The sequence below is a fragment of the Bacillus rossius genome, chromosome 13 (genome assembly GCF_032445375.1).
Source record: "Bacillus rossius redtenbacheri isolate Brsri chromosome 13, Brsri_v3, whole genome shotgun sequence".
NCBI lineage: Eukaryota > Metazoa > Arthropoda > Insecta > Phasmatodea > Bacillidae > Bacillus > Bacillus rossius.
In genome coordinates, this window is record NC_086340.1 from 12,951,694 (window position 1) to 12,974,400 (window position 22,707).

Genomic DNA, 22,707 nt, shown 5'->3' on the forward strand with positions numbered 1-22,707 from the left:
CACTCTTTTGAAAATACAGTTTAAAAAAAAACGGAAACAGAACTAATTCATCCGGCCTCTCGAAAACAACTTTATATAGAAATTTGTGAAGAAAAAAATATATGGTGATGGGGTTTTGGAGCGTAGTGCTTAATGTTCAGTATGTCTAGGGACACCTGTATTTCGCGATTTGCATTTCATGTCAAGGTATTTCACAAAACACTGTAGCTTTTTCTAAGGGTCATGGCAAATTGTGAGGGTGCAGCAGTACGGTGACCACATTCTCATTGGCCCCGTCAAGAGCGGGACGACACCTCTCACCGACCTCAGCCAATAACCACAGGAGAAAAGCTACAGTATTTTGTGAAATACCTTGACATGAAATGTATTCGCGAAATACAGGTGTCCTTAAGTATGTCTGAGGAAATTTTTTTTACATGTTTAAAGAAAATTAACAAATTTACGTACACGCAGTAGAGTGCGGTGGTCGAGTGGCGTCAGTCTGTAGCTACGGTGCTGCGGCTCTGGGTTCGACTCTCAGGTGAGACGCAATTTGTGTTGCCCTGATCGTCTCTCTGGCGCTCCCATCTCCCAACAACCTCACATTCATAAGGAAAAAAATGTGAGCTAGTCTACCAGTACTCGCCAGATATGTGTAAAACCTCGGTGAAGAGCAAATTCATGTGTTCTCACGTTTCAAATACACCTGTGATAAGTAGAGACCTGTAAAATTCGCGGATTCATTTCGCGATAGGATAGAGTCCAAATACTTTTGACATTATTTTGCTACAGTGATTGGACCACAGTTTATCTGGAGGACTCTGGGCCAATGAAAAATCTTTAACAGAAGAATTAGCGAATCACGATCATTCCAGTCAACAGGTGTTACCGAGTCGGTAACCAATCAGCAGATTTAATTTGCACGAGTGCGTAGAGGATCATGGAGTCTATCCTTTAGGGATTAGAAATCGCGAATTTTACAGGTCTCTAGTAATAAGCAACCCGGACACGAAAATTCACGTAGAATTCTTTAAAATAATGCAGAGCCTGATATATATGCACGCAAATTGTGTTTTTAACTACGTTTCTGGACGCGAATCACACGTAGTTTCCACACCCGCCGCCAGAATACGTTGCCGGAACAGCTACGTCAACTATTGAATCATTTGATTAGCAGACCGAAATTTTAAACTATATAATGATGAGACTCCGACAAAAGCTACAAATACTTGAAAAAAATACTAAATCCCGGCTTTGGACCTGATTTTCGACAATGAATTTTTATTAAAACACCACCCATCTTGTTACAATTCATTAAACAGTTAATACTATAAATTTTTCCTTTGGATTTGTGAACTTTGGTTCGCGCGATTCGCCACAGGCGCCAGCATCGTGGTTACACATTTCCGTTCCATGCGACTTCCGTAACATTCACGAAATTACTCCTACCAAATGCCGTATACCGAGAGCTAAGATGTTACACATAAAAAAAAGAAAAGTGGTGTGATCGTTTGTCTCCCAACAACACAAAATAAATTACGTATCATAATGCTTTCTAGGTAGATAGATGTCTTATAGATTGCACTGTTCTCAAAATATTCATGCAATTATAACTAAATGATCTAAAACTATGGTAACGAAACGAAACGCTCGTTGCACAGCGGTTACACACCCCGTTTTTGCTAACTGCAGGACACACCAGCTCTTCTGTTGCGGTGTAGGAGCCATTTTCTACGCTAGTACTGTCTGGCGGCGGCAGTCTGCAACAAAAGAAGTGCGTCTATACGTCAAAAATAAGTTCCAGAGATTCTCTATGAACTATTTAAGGTTTGAAGCCCGTATGTTGTACCGTTTATATTTTATGAATTTTTGAATTTGTATACTTCTTTTGTGCTCACTCTGTATATTAAAAAAAGCTTGTGGTCTTAAACATTTGATAGGTACTGTAGTCATAAGGTGCATCGAATAAGTTCTCCATGGTAGACTTAGTGATATCGAGTAACATATTTATCTAGTCGGTCAGTTGTCTTGAAAGTAATTTAGTTGTTGCCATTTCCAAAATGTTATTTGCATAGCATCACACGATGTTTGTTTACGGAACGCTGACAATCATACGAACTTGTTTACAAATGCTGTTCACAGAATGATGTGTAGATCATTGATACTACTTCTGAGAACTGTTAAATTTGAGAAATAGAATGACACAGACCCTACAGCGTTATGTTTACTAATAGACTACATTAAAACGCCTACAAATAAATTACTGAAGTAGCTTGGCTTCTGGGTTGTAGCCGGGTCCAGGGAGAATATACCAGCGACGTTTCTGTCGACACTGCAGTCGATATCATCAGGGTACAAATCAGAAGCCAAGCTTCTTCAGACAATGGCCGCGACAGCCTGCATTCTTTATTAAATAAAATATTGTTCTACCAGAAAACAGATTTTGGGGGGGGGGGGGGAATGAAGCGACATTTGTAATTGTTATTGTTTCGGCAGCCCATTAATGTTGCCATCGATAAAATTCCCAGAGCCGAGTCGCAGGAGTGGATACTGGAACGACTTCTGGAAGGGACACCAGAACTGAGTAGCCCTTACACAAATAAAATCGTGAGAGTGAGACTAAATACTATAAGTAGATACTAATAACTTACTTTAGTCTGGACATGATTTCCAGACTAGGTTACTAATAGTTATACATCCGTCTTTCGTAAGTATTTAATATAAAATTTACTCCAGAAGTATCTTCATCAACAGCATTTTTTTTTCTTTCCAGTTTTGGGAGAGAGGTGATCAATTACCCGTGTACGGACCCCCCTCCCCCTCCTTACTCTTGGATTCGCCTCTGCTGAGTCAAACGCCGTGTCAGTCATAAAGTATAATAAACAAGATGCACTGCAAGTTGCGGCCTAGTATTGGGAAATCATGTATGTCTGAGCACAATCCTCAACACTCGCCACATTGGGTTATTACTAGGGGCAGGTGTTTGTCGCGAAAAAATCCGAACGCCTATTAGACTGCAACAAGGTATACCCACATCAGCGGTTTCTTCCTTGTGATTGGCGGCCGTCTTATTTGATCGAGCCACTCAGGACGTGTTGCTTCCTCACTGAACTACTGTGATTGGTGTTGTAACAGTCGATATGTACCTGAAATAAACTCACCCAATCACGAAACACAGACGATGCTACATTGTTTTGACTTTAAACCAGTCGTGGAATCTTTTTCGCGAAATATGCATGGCCCTAGTTATTACGTCTTCACGTCGTTATTTTTGATGTGTAATATCTGAGCTCTTGGCTGGGGTGATTTCGTGTGAATGCGACGGAAACGTGTAACAGGAAGCAGGCAGAAGAGCGCGACGCGGCCTGCAGTCGGCGAGCGAAGACACTTCCGCGGCGTCAGAGAAGTGAGAGATAGAGAGAAAGGAAGGAAAGAGAAAGAAGACACAGCTGTTCACCGTTTTCTCCGCTAACATTAGTCTCGAACAGCGTGACGCATTGACCACCTGTCTATCCTAACACGTTATGAATGCGCTGTGAAATAATAAAATTGTAACTATATTATATAAATTCAACATTTTTGACGTGACAACATATAATAAATCTATGAACGCCGGCTGCACGCACGAAAAAGTGTCCCGTTACGCACATTGTCCCGTTTCGCTGTGTCCCGTTTCGCTGTGTCCCGTTTCGCTGTGTCCCGTTACGCTCATTTTATATTGCTCTTTGCTAACCTGAACCTCCTAGCATTGCGACCAAGTCCGTGGCGTAATTCTATTTTTATGCATTTCAATGTAACATTTTCATTGCTCTTTGCTAACCCGTACCTCCTAGCATTGCTGCAGAGTCCGTGGCGCAAATATATTATTTTTAACTGCATCTTGGTGTTGGGTAAGCCATTTTCCTTCACATAATCCTTGAAACACTCCCATTCGTTTCCTACTTTTCCTATCATCGTCCTATCCTTAACAGAATAACACAGATTGGAAGAAGTTAAATAGCAAACATGAATAAAAGTTGTAGATGAATTAATCTCTTCGTTAAAGTAATAAACATATTTGAATCAATGAGTGCATATAAACGTAAATTTATCAATTAAATTGTAGATTTCATTTCACTCCTTCTTTGTATCCATACAAAATAGTGATAATTCAATAAAAAATATTCATTTTTATTCATAAAAGTATGCAAACATTTCATCAATGTTTTGTTATGACGTTGTCACGTTAAACTATCGTCCGTAAACCGACTTTACAGACAACCAATTTTTTTTTGATGTGACAACGTCTAATAAATCGATGAACGCTGGCTGCACGCACGAAAAATTGTCCCACTACGGATGTCCCACTACGGATGTGTTTACGCATGCGTGGCATCTCTCTGGTATGTAGCGGACGGTACAGAGAACTCGGCCGGCACGTGGCGGCGTACTGGTTCGAGGTTATTGTTGTGCACCGCGCCACGAAAGTATATTCGCAAGGAAATGGCGTTCTTACAAGTACGTATTATTTTAATTACTAGTGTAAATAAGTATATTTAAACAGTGTTGTATGAGTATTGTTTTAGCTGTGTAACTAAATATTTATTGCTGGTATGATACTTTTCACGCTTTAGTTTGACATTGGTAATTATTTTTCATGAGTTATTATTTGATCAACTAAATCACACACCGTATTATAGTTATGAGCCCACGAGCGTGTAAATATTTCGAGTCCAACAGAGAATATGCTAGTTAAAATAAATTTAAACAAATATCGTGCGTGGAATATTATTAATTTATACCATCTGAAACAATTATTCTCAATATGGTCTTGTGGCCGTGTGATTGACAAATAACTGTAAAGTGTAAACGTAGAATAAAAATCTTTTGAATTTGAATTTGAATTTGACTTCAAATCCAAAGGTTATCGGTTCGAATCTCGGCAGGTGCGAATTTTTTTTGTACTTGTAATAATAAATTAGGCGCACGCAACATTTCAAAAGTTATAAATATATTTGAATTAATGAATGCAAATAAAAGTAAATTTATTAATTAAATTGTACATTTCATTTCACTCCTTCTTTGAATACATACAAAATAGTGATAATTCAATAAAATTGATTAAATTTTATTCATAAAAGTATGCAGAGGTAGATTTTGTCATACAAAAGATAGAAAAATTAAAAAAAAATTCTTCCTAAAATAATATAATATTTTTATTGCCTAAATGGTTTGGTTGCAAAAACCTATTACGGCTCAGTCTCAGGCCGAATATGATATTTCCTTTTCTTCTGGATCAATCATTTCATCAATGTTTTGTTATGATGTTTCACGTTAAACTATCGTCCGTAAACCGACTTTACAGACAACCAATTTTTTATTTTAAGGATTGTTTAAATGCGTGTTGTGTTAATACAGACGAAATCATACCTGGAGGTTATTTGTATAAAGTGAATATTAAAAAATAAGTTCTGGAATTGATATTAAAATGTTTTAAAATTATTAGTTCATTTCTTTAAAGGCTGTGTTAATTAATCATTTTAAAATTGGCACATTTGAAATCAACGAATTAATTATAAAACAAATAATTTCCTGAATCGATGTGATTTTTTTTATATATAGGATGGGTAAATCAAAAGAAGAGTGCGTGAGTTAAAATTGCAAACTGGAGGAGTAGAGCCAAATAAAGTTTTAATTTCTCGAATAAGAATCTGAATGAGTATTACTACGAACACTATTTTGTAGCGATACAGAATTTTTTTCATGTAAATGTAAATGTTTTATGAATATTTATGTTCCATTTGCTTAGCCAAATGAAAAAGTGTGTTTAAAATGTGAGAAATGAAACACATGACCTTTGGAAACATATTTTTTTTGTTGACACACCAGATTGTGTTAGATTTGAAATAATTTAGATATTATTTCTCGACTGAATTTTTGCACTGAACTTAAAGCGGATTAGGCCTCACCATCTTGCAATTTCAAATATTTTGGTATCTCTTACAATAAAACTTCCGTGCTAAATTTTTTAATTTGACTTGGCATAGGACTTAGCGTTGGCTACTTTCTGAAGTCAACACTTGTGAACTGGTGTGATTGTCATGACTAGAGACCTGAAAAATTCGCGGATTCATTCGGTGATAGGCTAGAATTTAAACACATATACCTCTTAGATAATTTTGCTATTGGCTTACTGTTCATCTGGACGAATCTCAACCAGTTATAAACCCTCAATCAAAGAAGGATCGAATCACAGACAAACCAGCTGAGACGACTTACAAGTCGGCAGCCAATGAACTTGCGTTTTTTGCCCGAGTGTACAGGGGTAAGTGCAGTCTATCCTGAAGGCCATCGAAACCGCGAATTTTGTAGGTCTCTAGTCATGATAGTTGTAGTCGCCCGCATGAAATAATAAGATATCCCCTCGCAGCGCTTACAGACTTAGAGTATATTAGTAAACGTGTAGTTGTAACAAGGTATAGAAGGTCTGGGAGATATTATTTATGACTTGACAAGCAAAAAATTGGGATAAATGGTTAGAAATTATATTCATAGCAAAAAAGATGGAAATATCCAATATGGCTCGGCCTAATACCCCTTAAGACGAAAGAGAACTATGATTAAGGACTGCAGCTGAAAAGACACACCCTTAGTATTCGGAAACTGTATTTGCAAGAGGAAGAGCATTCTAGTTGGCTTGAAAATTTCGAGGAATAATTGACATTCCTCTCCTTCATCCCATCATCCAGTTTTGCCAACTTGATTGCGACGACTCGCGCAGGCGAGAGGGAGAGACAAAGAGTTTGCCGGAAGCTACCACATGGGTCATTTTCTCTTATACCCCCTTCCCGACTCTTTGGCAACCGCCTTTACACACACTTCCACACCGACAGTTACGACTGCTAACACTTCATTATTAACAGCTTTCCTGCGACTTCGTTAGCGTGGATGGAATAATTCACACAGGTCGTTCAGATAGACAAGTTTGATAAATTTTTTTGTTTAATAATACGTACACTTAAGTTAAAGTTACATTAAACTTCCCTGTAAACTATATTATTTTGTTATTTTGTTTTGCATTAAGAAGAGAATGGAAGTTAGTGGAATAACTAACTCGAGAACATGGTATGTAGGCCTACACTACATTATACTCCCAAGTTTACTACACAACCGAACCAATTTTAAAAACAACGTAAAAATAAATTTTATACAAAATAATATTCCCACAATGAATCAAGTTTTTGCTTGGAATTGATTTAGCATTTTCCAAAATATTTAAACTCAACAATATAAAAATTTTGTACATAATAATTATCATTATATCTTCACAACCTTGTGAGATATCACAAAAATATAAATGACTATACTTATCCTGGGGTTACTACCTATTTTTTTCAATGTTTCAAATCAATAATACCAGCAGCGTTTTGAGATAAACCATTTCGTACAGACTGATAAAAATTATTTTAATGTTATAATTTTTTGGGTGATTAATTTTCCAATAGAAAAAAATTCTAATGAAATAACTGGAAAATCATAGACAATTCAATTTTATTTAGTTGATTTAAATGATTGTGGATCATGCAAACTCCCAAAACCCTACGTGTGAACTACACTGAGTGTTTTACAAAGTAGTGCATATCTCCAGTTCACTAAGCGATTTATATAAGCAAATAATGTGTTTCATGATGCACACTGCATACGATAAAAAAATTCTCCGTAGCACTGAAAATTTATCATAGCCAGTGTTGTGTATAAAGTAAATGATTATTTCTTCATATTGTATAAAAAAAAAATAAAACAATCCTTTCAAGCGGTTCTTAACATCTGGATAATTTCTATTTAAATTTTCTTGGATGTTATCACTCTCTAGATGTTATAATACACAATATTGTAAAATATGAGAGGATTTTTTTAGTTCATAGTTTTTTGCTAACACTTTGCTGCTATCTTTTTTGTAAAAAAATGTTTTAAATGATTCACATATTGTAATCTGGCGCACGTTTTAAGAATGTTATCGATCGGCGACACATATTTCTTTTTGGGCTGACAAAGTAGACAAATAATTGTTTTATTACAAACAAATTATTCGAAAACTAACTAGCTTTCAAAACAAAATTTATTAGTAACACTACAATACACTGCTGGGAACTAAATGAATGTATAATTATAATGCTTTATTTGAACAAGAAAGTACAACTGACTGTATATTTTGTGTTTGAGATAAACGTAGAAATACAGATTAGAAACCTACGTGTTGTATGTCTCGCAAAAATGTGCTTTGAAATGTACGTACATAAATATAATAAAAATTAAAAAAAAACAGAAGGCCAAGAGATTCTAAAATTACCTGTTACCTGCCAAAGCCACCATTATCTAAATTTCATAGTGAGCCACCGTTCTTACCTGTGCTAGGGGCATGCGCTGAGAAAATTTCAGCTTTTATAAAATAACGAAGGTCTGGCAGCCACGGGCTCTTAGACTAATTGTGTTACTTGTGGTTTAAGGGGGTGCCTCCCATTTCAGGTCATGATTTTATATTTATAATAATCACTGATCAACTTTTAGACTTTTGCAATTGTTTGACTTTCACGAAATGAAAAATATATACAGCGCATACTTTTTGCATAATCAGCTGCCAAAGTTACATTTTTAACGTTTTTGGGTTGTACAAATAAGGAGAATTTAATTTCACATAATTAATTAATTTATGAACTGAAACTTTTTAGGTTTAACTGCAATGCCACTGGCTACTTCGTGATATGGTTTGCATTTCTATCACAAAAACTCAATTTTATGTTTCTTGGCTGTCAAAATCGTAACAAATTTGACAACCATTTTCGAAACAATGTATTTTTTTTTTTAAATTCCAGTGTTTTTATTTAACTGTATAGAGTTAGGTTTGAACCAGTTCGTATCGTCGGATAATTACGCATGTGGGGACGAAGGTCGGTAAATGATTCACACGCGTGAAGGGAGGGGGGTTTGACGGGCGCTCGTCGCGACGGATGCTTGGGGGTGAGAGGGAGGGGAGAAGGGTGAGAGCGACTTTCAGCGATGGCAGGCCGCCCCCACAACCGACTCCCCCTCCCCCCCGGCTGCCCTCCCCGCTGGTCGGGGTGTTTTGAAACGAGAGGAGGGGAAGGGGGGAGAGAGAGACGCCGCGCCCTGATTGGCGGGGCAGCGGAGGGCAAGATGGACGCCCAGGCGTCGTCAGCTCCCCATTCCCCTCCGACGCCTGGCTGCCACCCCCTCTCCTCCCACACTCCCCTCCCCTCCTTCATCCCACCCTGAAGCCAGGACCCGGGCGCTACAGCGGACCCGGATATACTCTCTAGGTGTAGCTCTGACGGCTCATCAGAGCTGAATGCAAGGGAGGAGGCAGTTGGCGTAACTTACACTTCAGCCCCCCCCCCTCTTCCCAACCCTGTAAATACTTGTGACGTGATACTGTACCTGTTTGTTTCTCACTCAACTATTCCTGAGTTAGATCCAACTCGAAACGATAAGTAGCTACGCCATAGTTGTTTTCCCCTTTTATGTTATTTTGTTCTTTGCTCTCTCCCTACCAAATTCCTTCAACAACCAATTCTTACATTTTTTTTTAAACTACCGTCGTTAGTGTTTTGTTGATTACAATCACGAATCGTAGCTGAATTTCCGTAACATGAATGGTTGTCAAAACAGAATATCAATTAGTTTTTTAATACTGTACCTCAGAAAAAAAACTAGCGTAAGTCACAATTAAGCAAATTTACAAGAGAGAAAAATACCGTTATTTCAATGGTACTGTACTTTTAGATCAACCTCCATATACGGGTGGCGACCAAGAACGAACTTGTAATTAATTTATTTCAAAATATATTTTTTTTCTAATACCAACACGTAACAATATACATGGACTTAGTTTATCTGGCTTAACTAAATCTTTGGGCGCAACTAAGGTAATTATTTAATTTTATTTTGACCATCAAACACCATTTTTTATTCCTTGCACTAATAACGTGATCGTATAAAAATTTTCTTTGCACCAAGGTTTAAAATAATACTAAGCTGGTTTAAAATCAATTTAAACGAATTTTATACTAAGAAAGTTTTGAATTTATTTAATTTCGGCCCATGTTTTTCCGGTATTTATTAGTTTCATCAAAAATTGTTTCAGCCAAAGTTTGGAATCAAATTTAGGATTCATACAATAAATTATAACGGATATGATAGTATATCTATTTAAAAGGATTAATGATTAGTTTTTACTGTATAATCTTGTTATTTCCACATATTGCAGCAACGGTTGGGTAAACTATTTTTTTTAAGAATAGATTTAGTCAATATTTAGACAGTTAAACTAAAATTAGAATGGATTCGATAGTGTACCGGGTAGGGAAGTTTTATTTATTTTCTCATTCCAGCTTCAGGTTTATTCAACCCCTTTCAATAATGGTATGTATTATAAAAAAGTGTTTCAGACAAAATTTTTAGATTAAAATTATCAGATTTATAATCAATTTGTAAGGATTTGATAGTGTGCCTACTAAAGGAATTATATATTTTTTTAATTCAACCCCTGATTATTCCACCTTTTACAATCATGCGGTAGGTCATATAAATAATTATTTCAGACAAAAGTTGTAGAATATAATTCAAGATTTTACAATAAATTAGAACGAATTTTATGGTGTACATGGTACGAAAATGATGAATTTTTAAAAATGCTACCTTTTTTTTCAACCCCATGCAGCAATGGCTCATATTAACAAAAAACATGTTTCAGACGAAAGTTTTAGAAAAAAATTATAATATTGTCAAACAATTCAAATGGATTCGATTGTGTCCTTACTAAGAGAGTTATAATTTTTTTTAATTCTTATCCTTTTTTCCACCCATTTCAGTTTGGTTGGTCGTATGGAAAATTATTTCAACATGAAGTTTTAGATAATATGTATACACTTCACAAACAATTCGAACGGATTTAATAGTGTGCATATAAGGGAAAAATGAATTTTTTTTTGTCTTCAGTCTCTGTTATTTTCCATCCCTTGCATTAATGGTTAGTCGTTCCAAACATATAATCTCGGACGAAAGTTGTAGATAAAACGAAAAATTATATAAAGAATTTTCCGAAAGTCGCACCATGGTAACGGCTACAATAGGTAGTATTTCTTTGAAATTCCATTCTTAATATATTTCAACAATTTTTTTTTTTTAAATCTGTAGCTAGCAATAAAATATTAACAATTATAAGTAAATAAATTGTTAAGAAAACGAAAGCTAATAAAACAATTGGTAAAGTTTTAAAGTCATGTTTTGCAAGTCGAATATCTTACTTAATTAAAAGTGAATTATTTATTTAACACGTAAATTTTCTTCTAAATTACTTATATGGTTTGATTTATCAAGCAATTATTTTTTTATCAATTTGTTCTCGATTCAAAATAATTTCATGGACATGCACCATTGCTGTCTACAATAAATGGCATAGAATTTCGTCTGTGCTCTGACTTTTTATTCTGACTAAATTCCCTGCACTGTAAAAATATTTTTGTAGTTTTTACAAGGAGAATCCTTGGAAACTCAGTTGCCTACGATATAACTTGTAAATCTTGAAGGAATAGCTTAGTAAAAATTTAAAAAAATGGTACAAAGCTCTGCCTTGCAATTTTACGAGTCACATCTTTGGCAACAGAGTATCCAAAGACTATTGGTAGAGACCGGAAAAATTCGCGGGTTCAATGACCTCCAGGATAGACTCCAATATACTCTACACACTCGGGCAAATGCCAACTGTTCATTGGCTGCTGAGTTGTGAGTCGTCTCGACTGGGTGGCCTGTGATTCGACACTTCTATGAGTGAGGGTCTCTAATTGGCCCTCAGTCCTCCAGATTAACAGTGGACCAGTGGTAGAAGCAGCGCTAAGGTATAATTATTTGAACTTTAGCATAACACGAAATGAATCCGCGAATTTTTCAGGTATCTAACTATTGGTGAAAGTACAAAACCTTTTTGACAGTGTAGGCATGTTAACATTTGGCATCTGCTGATACTGGCTTTTTCTGCGAGTGTTTGTGTAGTATTCATCTTGGTTGTTCAGTTTTGAGGTGTTTCTATGGCAACCAGTGTAAATCATAAATGGTCTTTTTACATGAAATTATTGCAAGAATCATTCAAAGAATCTTAAGACTCGAGTGCGGTTTTGGCAAATTTGAATATTTTGCAGAATATTGTAGTTTAACCTTTCTTATTTTGACCTTCCTGGAAACTGTTCTGTTATTTTGCCATATTTTCTTGTATGAAGTTATTTCGATTATTAGTTTATTTCGACGTCGTTCTAACATGTTAGTTACTTTTCGCTTCGTGGACAGGATAAATGAAATTAAACGTTATTATTTTGCCATTTACTATTTACTTCCTTGAATTAAATATATTGAGTCTCACACAAATGTACCAAACATTTTCATTGATAACGACGTAATTACAGTTTCTTAAAATGCACATGATTGAAACCCAGAAACCTCGCGGGTTTAATTGGTGTCAGGCTGAACTTGATATTACTATGCATTCCAAATCCACTCAAACCGCGCTGCGGTAGTTGTCTTAGAGCAAGGGACCCAGAAATTTAGCGGATTTATTATATGTTAGGCTGAAATTCACATTATTATGTCAAATCTACTCACATATGCTTCCCCATTAGCTGATTCATCACTGTAGAACCTTCCCTTATTTCGAATGTGTCGATGTGATTCAACCTCTCTACTGATAACTGGTAGACTATCTGCCCACAGTCGTAGAGAGGAATGTCCAAACATTTTGTGTTCCAATAATCAAATCAATCGAGAGGTATAGGTGCATGTTTTTAGTTTATCTTGCAACAAAATATATCGATAGAGACCTGCAAAATTCGCGGATTCATTCGGTGATAGGCTAGAATTCAAACACAAATACCTCTTAGATAATTTTTCTATTGACTTACTGTTCATCTGGACGAATCTCAACCAGTTATAAACCCTCAGCCAAAGAAGGATCGAATCACAGACAAACCAGCTGAGACGACTTACAAGTCGGCAGCCAATGCACTTGCGTTATTTGCCCGAGTGTACAGGGGTATGTGCAGTCTATCCTGTAGGCCATCTAAACCGCGAATTTTGCAGGTCTCTATAAGTATATCGAGAATCCGCGAAATTTCCCTGTCCCCTCTTTAGCCTGTGTCACGTAACTTTTCTAAACATTAAAAAGTTCACAAAAGTTGTACACACTTTTGATGCCCAATTCTCAACTGACACTTGCAAAAACATTAAAACTGGATCAAGGGCACAGACAATAACATCAAATTGTTTACAAACCCTGTCGAAAGGACAACAGTAGCGGAAGTATATGTAGACCGTTGTTACCGGGGGGCGGAAATATGTAGGATCCATAAGGGTGGCCCACGGAAATTTCAAGGAGGGACAACGAAGCCCGAGAGATTTGCAAGTGGAGTTAACGGACACCTCATCTCTGGATGCGGTGCCCCTATGCTGTACTCTGCCCATATTGTGGCCTAAATGCATGCAATAAGCATACAACTTTAAAATATACAGAAATATTTCCATAAGACATGGCTTTGACATCAAACACGTTTCACAGTCACGCTTTTGTAAGTGCAGACAGACTTCCCTCAGTGAAAGGCTTCTTAATTCCCCTGAAAAGGATGGGGGGGGGGGGGGGTAGTAAGGCCCATAATTGGTACTACTTTCGAGAACTATAAAATTCAATACAATTTACAGACAAAACTGACTTATTATAATTGTTTCAAAGTCGTTGAAGGCGTGCAAGACTATGCCAGAGTACGGTAATATAAAAAAAAAAAAACATACATTTATATTTATGTTTCAGTTCCACCCATCGACTTAAAGGATCCCAAAAGTTTTAAGTGTACGTTTATTTACTGTCTGCTGATATAAAGAACCAATAAAAATAAATATGTATGATTTGAGATGTTATTTTCGTACAGTAGCATTACTAAGATTTCATGATTACTTGGCCTTTATAATTTTCAATACTTCTCATCAAGATAAAATCCACCGGAACCTGAATTTTTTTCCTTCAAAATACCGTGGGAAACCAAGTAAGGAACGTAACAGATTTTGACGTCAGTTTTTACGTCTCATCGTTAATTATTTACTTTGATTCATAATTTCATGTCACTTGTTGGTGTAGTCGACACCTAACTGGAACTCCCTCACTTGTGCTGTTGTTTCACTGTCATTATAAAGCAATCCCCATTCGATATTTATGAACCCTTTGTGTTACCTTTTTTGTCACTCACCATTTCATCAATCTCAATCCACACAACATTTGTCATTCAAGGGTATTAAATGTACTTCGTGAAAAAAAAAACTTTTTTTTCCATTTGGCTACATTTGGAAAATAAATTATTATGAAAAATGTTTTTGGTGTTTTCTGTCTTCAATAAAAATAGCTATGGTTATTGTATTATTATTTTTAAATTTTTCCTCAGAAAATTTGCGCATTTGTTCATTAAGTAGCTTGAATAAAATTTGCATTTAATTAAAAAATACTGGGATTTTTTACAGCTCTATAGACAATATTTTTTACTCCAACTGTAAACGACTACTTCGTTATATCTTAAATTATTTAATAAATATGTACTGAAATAAATATACGCTTCCAATATGTTTTTATTGCTACAATTTTCGAATATTTTAATGTATTTTTAGAATATTCAAACGTAAGATGCCAATAAATTTATTAATGTAATAGCTAATAGCAACTTAAAGGTTTAGCATTTATTTAAATAATTCTTAACTCCACAATATTGACATAATTTTTAATAATTCATACTTATTTTCATGTATGAAATATTTGATTATCTTGGTTTAAACAATTTTATTAGAAAGTAGATTTTTACTTTTTCCTTTAAAATTCCCAAAATATCTATATGTTAAATGTAACATCCAACATTATTTGCTGCATTTATAAATGAACATGACTTTTATTTTTCTTATGCTTTGTGTGCATCCATGTGAAATAAGCACTTAGGTACTCTTTTTCTGTAAAAAAAAAAATATAGTAAAGTTTTGATAAATGTTCTTTTCTAGAACCGATGCTTAAAATAACTGGTATAAGCAATGTCATGTTACATAATAGTTTTATTATCAATTGTTTTACATAGGTTCATTAAAAAACTTAGTCTTGTGAAATTCTTGACAAACTAAATGAAACAAAATGTTTCAATGACGATTGTTTCAGAATAAAGCTTGCCTGGCTGAAAAATGTTTCTGCATATTTTATAGGTTTAATAATTGTTGTGAAACCTAGAAAAACATTAATTATTTTCCCGTTATAAATCTGTTATTTCTTGACGACAAAAAAAATCACCGCAGCAACAAAATTTAAACTCTGCGCTTTATTGAATGATGATATTTATTTGAAGAAGCTTCCATATTTGCCAAAAATATTTACTAGGTAGTTTTAATTTATATCATGTTCAGAAAAAAATGTAAGTAGAAAGAGTTTCATAATGTCATCTTGAAATAACACAAAATACATTTTTTTTGTAATTAAAGAACTTTTAAATGATATAATTTTATTTTAAATATGTTTTAGTGATTGGTTCCATAACTATATATTTTTTATAATCTTATAGTTATGACCTTGCTAAATTTTCTATATAAAAAAGGTTTTATTAAAGTTAAAATTATAGTATTAAATGGTTTATATTTTTTTTCCTGTATAAAATATTTTAATAGTATGTAACAATATCAACATTAAAAAAATTCTGTTTGTAATCAGAATTCCGAACTATTTATAGTACGTTATATTAATACAAATGTAATTTTCTTTAACTTGATAGTATTTATTTTATTTATTTTGTATTGTAATGTAGTCTTGGAAAGGTGTTTTCAATTTGTTGTTATGTCTAATCACTTTTATTTAGGTTAGTTTGGCAATATACGTTTTGTTTTATTATGTTTTCAATTTTTCATAAAAAAAACTACTTTATAACATTGCATTTTACTGTTTGCTATCATTCTTGGAGCCATATATACATACATATATATTTATATATATTCTACAAGTTAAAAATAGCTGAGCAACTATTGATATAATTTTTTTTTCCTGTTCGCTAGAAGACATTTTATAAAGTTTCCAAAAGATAGCGGAAGAGGTGAACATTGTACTTCAACAGACCCGTGAAAATGTGTGGTCATCGGGGGAAGAAAAAAACAAACACGGTGGATGAATTCGAACATCACAAGTTTCGCGGAAGGTCCTACTAACGGGGTGATTAATCGGGAGGTGGGCAGATGCAAAAGTTTTAGAAGGGTGAAGGGAAAAAAAGGAGGGGGGGATGGGGGGGGGGGTTTATAGTGAACAAACAGTCCAAGCGAGCGTACGCCGTCCAGCCGTCCGTCGAAGAGCGAGAGAGAATAAAAAAATTTCCGTCGTCCTTGGCACTGGATCGTCTGTTCCCGGCGGCGAAGAAAAAGGGACATCCTGTGAATATGCATGCGGTAGCTTCCCCTTCCAGATCCTTCTCCTCCCCTTGAAGGATGTGGCCAGCAAGGCAGGAGCGCGCAAGGCCCAAACCCCCCCTCCCCCCCCCCCCCCACCAACCACCCCGCGACGGAGGACTGGAGAAAGACAATGTCTGGAGGGTTTTAGCTCTGGGTGGGACGCGCGAGTCTTTAGCCCGAAAAAGGGGTAACGCCCGAATGGACGGAGGGGGTGAAGGGGGATTTTGGTTTTTTGGGGGGAGGGGGGAGGGGGGGTTTATGTCCAGCTGCCCGGTCGACAATGCTACGGTCTTCCTCAAACAATGTCCGGCTGGGCAGCTGCTTCAACACACACACACACACATGCCCCTGACCTGGACCCCGCCTGTAAAAAAAAATAAAAAATAATAAAGCTTTACTCTGCCCGGACCATCCGGAAGGATAATTGTCAGATGGCTGGACCTTTTTTCGGACAACGCTGAATAATAAAGGCCGAGCCAAAAAAAAAAAAATATTCATTTCGTGCGGTCGACCCCTTCTTTGGGTGGCAGCAGGAGGACCGAGAGTGACCTATGCCTATCGCCGCGCTGTTAGCCTCCGTCGGTGAGGTCCTTGTGGCGGAAGTCCTGCTGCTTTAGGCCGGGGGAAGGATCGTTGCGAGGGAAGCAGTTTATCTTGTGTCGGCGAGGCGGGACGATAAGCGCGACGCCATAGCCGGTGCTTCTAGCGCGGTGTCTCCTCTGGACTGGCGCGCAGTCTTCTCGTGGGGACCACTATGAGATTTGAGCTTTAGGTGGCTAACACAAGGGTGTGAGTGATGCAAGTTAATATTCTGAAGGGGAAAAAAAACACGCGTTTCAGCCATTCTCACTCTTATAAAATTACAGTTTAAAAAAGCAAACTAAATAAGGAAAATGAACCACACATCCGCCCTCAGTGTGTTCTTAGATGATTTCCTTAAGGGCGTGCCTCCCATTTCAGCTCAAGATTTTATAATTACAGTAATTACAGATAAACTTGTATACTTTTTCAATTTTTTAACTTTCACGAAATGAAAAATATATACAGCGCATACTTGTTGCATAATTAGCTGCCAAAGTTACATTTATAACGTTTTTGGGTTGTACAAATAAGGAGAATTTTATTTATTGAAGAACTGAAACTTTTTATATTTAACTGCAATGCCACTGGCTACTTCAAGAAATGGTTTGAATTTCTTCCATAAAATATTAATTAATTTTACCTGGCATTTCAAAATTCTCAAATTTGTTACGATTGGACAGCCAAGAAACATGAAATGAGTTTTTGTGATAGAAATGCAAAACCATATCATGAAGTAGCCAGTGGAATTGTAGTTAAACCTAAAAAGTTTCATTTCTGCAATAAATTAAATTCTCCTTATTTGTACAACCCAAAAAAGTTATAAATGTAACTTTGGCAGCTAATTATGAAAAACGTATGAGCTGTATAGGTATATTTTTCATTTCGTGAAAGTTAAACAATTAAAAAAGGTCTAAAAGTTGATCAGTGATTAATATAAATATAAAATCATAACCTGAAATGGGAGGCACACCCTTAAACCGACACCACTGTGATTATTCGAGTAGTTTTTTAAATAACGTGGTTTTTTTTTCATCTGAAGTTCTCCACACCTATTTTTACCCTGGTAGGTGGGAGTATTAAATAGGCAGTTTCCCGAACATACTGCAAATGCAATTTTGCGTTCCCACCAAATATCTTAACTGATTTTGATAGCAGAAAGTAACATTGACTTTAAACCTAAAAAGTTCCAGTTTTATATAGCACTTTATTCTCCTTATACATACCGCACAAAAAAGATAAAAATGCAAATTTGCCAGAAAATTATGCCAAAAGTATGCGATAAAGTTAGGTATATATGTAGAAGGTCAGCCACTCAACAAGTCGACAACTTTAACGTAACATAAATATAAATAATGACGAATATGGAAAAATTAAGAGTTTTACGACAAGGCTTAATAGAAACGTTTAACCCACATCTGTATGAACCATGATGAGATGAGATTTTTCACGCTAGGATGGAAATAAAAATATATGATTTAACGGTTTGAAAAATTAAAACACTATTTTAGTACATTAACACCATTGATAAATTAATTATTCAAAATAGTTAATATGATATGGTTTAATTACTTTCAGAAAAAATCTAATTTTACTTGTTTTTGAAAATCAACATAATTTTAATGACTTTAAGTCTAGATAAAATTAAATAAATTTTACTGAAGGAATTTTGAACCTTACCATGCAGTCGTCATCAGCATTGCCTTTCAATAGAAAAGATTTCAGTTATTTATTCCATTTGGTTCTCCTTATCCATACTGCACACAAAAATTTTAAAATTTAAACTTTATCTGAAAAATATGCAACAAGTATACACTATACATACATTTTTCATTTTGTTAAAGTTCGGCCACTCTAAAAGTCTACAAGTTTAAATGTTTTAAAAGTACAATTAAAATAATGACCCTTAATTACTTAAAATTTTGTTAGTCTCGAAATCATGAAAACCTGTGTCTTTCAAGGCTTAGAGAGAATCAAATGTATCATTTAAATCCCAAAAGTAAACAAAGCCTACATACAAATGGTTAATTCAGAACTATAAACCATATGATCGGTTGATTAAGTATATGCTTTCAGTTCATGCTTTGTAAGACTCCATGACGTAAGTGTGCTTTTTTAAAATAAATTTTATTAATTAAATTATATATATATATTTTCCTATTTTTGGATGAAAATTACGGATTTTGAAGATGGCGGGATATTTTAGAAATATCGTAATTTAGTTTTATTAATCGTTATTAAGTAATTATTTTGTTAATTTAAGAATTTTTCCCGATTTTCTAGCATAATACAAATTTTTGATATGGCGACCGTAAAAAAATTGCAACGCCTACATAATAGTTCAAAATTGTGTCCATGACATCCTTATGGTTGAGGTGGCTTGCTTTTAGGACTATTAAGTTACTTTTGGGACTTTTCAAGCCACTGGAAGTTTTAAGGACAAAAAGGGACTTTTACCTAACAACGGGAATTTTTCCCTCAAAATAGGGTTTTTTCCGATTTGTTTTTTTATTATTTTTTGGCGGAATTTGTTTTCTAAAAACTGAAAATTTTAACGAATTTTGGAGTCATTTTTGGAAAATTTTGGAGGTCAAGTTCAAAGGAAAAAGTCGTTTGAGATGGCCGCCGTGACATCATAATCCAATATGGCGGCCTATAGCACACCTTAAAACTTTCCGCCGGACAGGCCAATATTTTCAACTAGGCTTGCTAATACAACATTTGTAGTAAAATAAATTATAAATAAAACCATAGAAGTGTTCTCTACCTATAAGCTAAATTATGAAATTAATTTTTAAATTTTAGCTATGCTGATTTAATACAGAATCAACACAGACACTAAAATAATTTTTCGCAAATTCAAAACGAAACGTTTGGAATATCCTACGGGTGCAAGTAGAATATTAAGTTTCTAATTTTTGTTTGGAACATTCTGGAAAAATTATTGTCTGTTCTAGAAACTCGTGGAACATTTACAAAACTTAATGTACAAACCATTCTATATGTCAGCCAAAACGTACCTTTCAAACATTTTCACGTATTCCACGCAGCCAAAATGTTTCGAATATTTTATACTCAATGCATTTAATATATTTTCCTTAAATATATAGAATATCATCGATAAAAATGACCAGAGCTTGGAATTAACCTGGCGCAAGTAGATAGGTTCTTTTCTATGCTGCTTGTGAAAACTCCCAAGGAGATAAAATAGCCATTAGGTCACATACGCTAACATTAAAAAAACTGGTATTACTTACAAGATTTACAAAAAAAAAAAATATTAAACGCTCTATACTGTACCTACTTATATAGGTAAGATTTTTTTTTCTTTTAGATTTATTGTTTTCCAAACTTTGCAGTGATGGTTTACAGTATCAAAAATTGTTTCGGATAAAATATTTTGTATAATAATAAGAAAGTTTACATTGATTAAGAGCGAACTTTCACCACGCCTGCTAAAGGAATTAGGAACTAGTCTTTGTTTTTCAACCATTATGCCACCCTTTGCCTTTATTAATGATTGTATACAAATTGTGTCGGATAAAATTTTTAGATAATAATTAAAATGTTTATAATAAACTTTACCGGATTTGAGTGCGTGCCTAATAAATAATTTACATACATACACACACATACATACATATAAACATATTGTGTTTCAACCGCCTTTTTCCATCCATTGCAATAATATTTGATCTAGTCAAAAATGCGTTTGAAACAAAATGCCAAATGGATCTGATAGTGTACGTAGTAATAATGTCATGAAATTTTTTTGTCAACTCTTGTATTATTACCACCCTATGCAGCGATTGCTGGTTGCAACAAATGTTGTTTTCCAAACAAAAGTTTGAGATAACACAAGGTTTTCAAAGAATCCAAATGGAATTGATCGTGTGTCTACTACATGAGTTCAGAGAGATTTAGCTATTCATCCAATTTTCCCCCCCATCCTTATGGTATGCAGTGTAACCATCGATGGCTTATGTGTAGAGACCAGAAAAATTCGTGGGTTCATTGACCTTTAGGATAAACTCCAATATCCTTTGCACACTCGGCCAAATGCCAACTGTACATTGGCTGCTGACTTGTGAGTCGTCTCGACTGGGTGGCCTGTGATTCGACACTTCTATGAGTGAGGGTCTCTATATTAACAGTGAACCAATGGCAGAAGCAGCACTAAGGTAAAATTATTTGAATTTTAGCATAACACGAAATGAATCCGCGAATTTTTCAGGTCTCTACTTATGTGAAAAAAATAATTAAACTCAATCTTTCCCGTTGCAAGATGCATTAAAATAAATTACACTTCTTACAGTCATTCCTGTCAGTGACTGCGCTACATATCTCACAACCGTCCCAGCTGACAACATATTCAAACATTAAATGGTTATAATTTTTTTTTCTAGCTATAGGTTTTTGGAACCAGCCTAAGGATTGCAATTTTTGTCATTTAAGAGGAGTTGCTATCTGCAAAAAAAAAAAATACGGCAGTTATCGTGTCGAAATATAGTGATTAGAGGTATATATGTATATATACACACGCACTTGAGATTACAATGGTTTTTAGTGCCTATGTACCATGCAAGGTAAAACTATGAAAACAATTTCTGGAAGTAGTACCATAGTATCGACTACAATAGGTAGTCTTTCTTCGACACTACCTAAAAAAAACACGATTGCCAAAGGATATCTTTAGAAGTTAAGTTGGCTCTATAATTTAAAATAAATAAATAATACTATGAAAATGTACATGAATCTAGTTTCCTGGCAATATAACACATACTGATTGGTATTTGTTTGTTTGAATACCACCAATATTACAAAAGAAATTTCGTTTACAAATTTATTTTGCTATAATTATGGAATAATTTAATTATTTATTTTATTCTATGAAATGCTAAGAATCTACTGTAATTAATTTATGCAGCAGGCATGGGTTGTATTATTATTCATAGAGATGTTATGTAGGCAAAGAAAATTCAACTGAGTTAGAGTCTAAGAACATTAGATGATTTTGTTACGAAACAAAACTTAATAAGTTAGCATTGGTTTGTACACTACATTAATAAAGAGAAAATACCAAAGCTACAAAAAATAATAATTTACCAAAAATTATTGATTTTGTCTGACTTGAAAATTTTGAAGGGGGAAAAAAACGCTTTCTCTTGTCACATGCTTAGTAGATACCTAATGTGAGACATTAATTTAAGGTACTTAAATGAATGAATAAATTTAGATTTAACGCAACCTTGACAATGCTAGGCCTATTCAAGACGGACGAGGTGTGAAACAATAAGATGGGATAGCGATGGGATGCATTGTTTGGATGAAACAGGAATGCCCCTTCTTTAGGGCACGCCACTGGTACGTCCTCAAACCAAATTAAAAATTAATAAATGGAGTTCTGAAAATCAACTCATGGACCAAAAAAAATTGTTAGAAATTAAATAGAATAAAGAAATATTGGCTTCGACAGTTTTCTAAGGGCCTTCAAGTTAGCATTTATTTAATCAACAGTACCTACCTGAAATACTCGGCGTAGACCGGGTAATAATATATTATCATTAGAGTCCCGGAAATTTCGCGGATTCCTCTGGCCTCAGGATAGAATTCAAAATTATAGGTGTGCTCGACCCATGTTTACTTTCCCATTGG

At 34.9% G+C, this 22,707-nt stretch overlaps 1 long non-coding RNA gene across 1 annotated transcript in view; it reads right to left on the bottom strand.

The window, feature by feature from the left end:
* The window catches only part of LOC134538258 (uncharacterized), a 149,306-nt gene that overhangs the window by 44,009 nt on the left and 82,590 nt on the right, over nucleotides 1–22,707 (bottom strand). Inside the window, exon 2 of the long non-coding RNA XR_010076113.1 lies at nucleotides 1,652–1,739. This is a non-coding gene — a long non-coding RNA (uncharacterized LOC134538258). The remainder of the gene's footprint in view (nucleotides 1–1,651; nucleotides 1,740–22,707) is intronic.